Source organism: Trichosurus vulpecula, chromosome 4 (genome assembly GCF_011100635.1).
Source record: "Trichosurus vulpecula isolate mTriVul1 chromosome 4, mTriVul1.pri, whole genome shotgun sequence".
NCBI lineage: Eukaryota > Metazoa > Chordata > Mammalia > Diprotodontia > Phalangeridae > Trichosurus > Trichosurus vulpecula.
Genome location: NC_050576.1, coordinates 298697697 through 298700318, shown reverse-complemented (window position 1 = coordinate 298700318; position 2622 = coordinate 298697697).

The following is a 2622-nucleotide window of genomic DNA, read 5'->3' as shown; positions in this document are numbered from 1 at the left end:
AATAAAGGAAAGTAGGAGAACGCTCAAGGTAAGCCAGGTCTCTTTCAGAAACCCTTTCCCAATCTCTCTAGACTAGATAACATAAAAACTCAGATCCTTTCATAAATACAGTTTCCTCCTCCACTCCCCATTATTGTCCAGGCTAGGAGAGCTTGGAATGATGGCCTGAGGTGCACTCAGAATGTCTCTAGTTTGTAACATCATGGCCAGGTCCAAAATCAGTCAATAAGCATTGCTTAAGTACCTACTGTGTACCATGAGCTAGAGGTTGGGGATACAAGGTACACATACTATGTACTATGTGCAAGAGGTTGGGGATACAAGGGCAGAAATGAAAAATTCCCTGCGCTCAAGGAGCTTACAGTCTGGACATTTATTATTTATTTTTGGAGGGGGAAGGCGGGGCAATTGGGGTTCAGTGACTTGCCCAAGGTCACAAAGCTAGTGTGTCAAGTGTCTGAGGCCGGATTTCAGCTTAGGTCTTCCTGACTCCAGGGCCGGTGCTCTACTCACAGTGCCACCTAGCTGCGCTGATAGTGACATTTATAAAGCACTTCAAAGTTTGTAAAGTGCCTTCTCCTGTTATCTCAGTCGACCCTCTGGACTACCATGAGACAGAAATAAAACTAAAGATATTATTACTACCATTTTATGGATAAAGAGACTGAGGCTTAAAAAAGGCATGTGGTTTGCTTATAGATAAATAGCTATGAAGTGTTGTAGGTAGGATTTGCTGTAAGAATTTGCCAAAGATAAACTTTGAACCCTGCTTATTGTGTTGCTTGGTTCCACCTTGGGCTTGCTTGTGTTTGTCCTTCCTTCTTGAAGAAGACCATGACATCGGGGAAATGATGACATGACTTGCAGTTGTCTTTGATTTGAGTGAGGGAAGGCTGTGCAAGGTCACCAGCCGCACTTTCTCCTCCGGAGCCATCTGGGTCTAGTGGCCTGATATTCGACAGAATGACTGGAGATGGCCCAGGATGCAATAGGAGACACTGGCCCTTTTAGGCTAAGGCCTTTTCGTGTACTCATTTTGAGCAAGGTAACACCCATTCAGTGGATAGGCCTCTTTAAGAAGTGAGTCAAGGAATGGCCCCCTTTAATAAAAAAAAAATCAGACTGGGAGAAGACCCTCAGGGTTGTTGGCCAGAAGAGAAACAGTTACTATTTATATTCACTCTGAGCTAGGAGGGCCCAAAAATAGCGCCCCCTGCATCCAAGGGCATGCTACCGTTGTTTACCAAAGACAGGTTTCCTATATATGAAATGGGCATACCATATGGTCAAACCATATAAAGCAGGAATACATGAATAAGCAATATTCTGTAATAGAAAAACTTCGGATCAGGCTAAACCAGAAGAATGAACTCTAGTCCTGAATCTGCCATTGATCTTCGTCAAGTAACTTGTCCTCTGTGAGGTCTCCCTTTCCTCATCTTAGGTCCTGTTCCAATTCAAGGTTCTATGATCAATCTATGAGGAGCCTGTCCTGTCCTCCCTCTCTCTCTTCCTCCCTCTCTCCCTCTCTCCCTCTCTCCCACCTTCTTTCCCTCTCTCCCTCCCTGTCTTTCTTTCTCCCTCCCTCCCTGTCTTTCTCCCTCCCTCTCTCCCTCCCCTCCTTTCAGCTCCAGTTCTTAGGCATTGACCTTCAACAGCCTATGGAAAACAGCTCCTGAATCCTCATTCATGCTGCTCAGCTTGTGTCCTTGACTCTAAAGCAGATATAGGGTATGTTTTGGGGGGAGCTCAGCTCCCCTGCTGGCTCAATCCAAGTCTATTATGCCACTTTCTCTGTGGTGGCTGCTGTCTGCACTAATGAAAGCTTAAAGGAGTTAATTCCCAGAAGGGACGCCTGAAGGTTTTTCTAGAAGATAAGACAAAGAGTCAAAAACTTAAATAATTTCTATCCCCTCTCCTTTTTGTGGAAGACATTTTATTTGATCAGCATATAGATTCCCCTGGCCACGGTAGCTTCACTTTCACCATGATTTATTTAAACTTAGTCCATTTTGCTCTTATTTCTAACTGTACAATATAATGAAAGAGAAGAGAAGATGCAGAAAGCACTGTAATTAAAATGAGTAGGGTTTTTTTTAAAGGATATCTTTGCACTCACTAATTGGACCATGTACAAAACTCTGGCACTAGAATTTGTAAGATGTGGTGGCATTCCTAAGAGATCATGGTCAAGGGTTCAATCGGAGGCTTCTTGAAAGCTCTCATTTGAAAAGAATCCACTTAGCAATCCCATTCCTGAGAATGAAAGGTTCTGGGTACTGTGTGTGTGTGTGTGTGTGTGCACCCACAAGCCATGCCATTCATAGAGCACTCAATCTGCATCCAAGAAAAGTGACTTCTTTTTCCTTGAACTCTTTTAGTGTAAAACTTAATCCTGGATAGACTAATGTAGATTCCTCTTATGGATAGTTGGTTTTGCATATATTGGAGAGAAACTGATTTTTCATTACTTAAAGCTGCTGCAGGGAAAAAAATCCAAGAGAAGGGAAGGCAGCTGCTCGGCATCCTCTCAAACCCACACCCTGTGAACTGGCCTCAAGTCAAGAGCATATCCAGCAAACAACAAGCCTAAACGTTGCAATAAAGTCCAGCCACTATAGG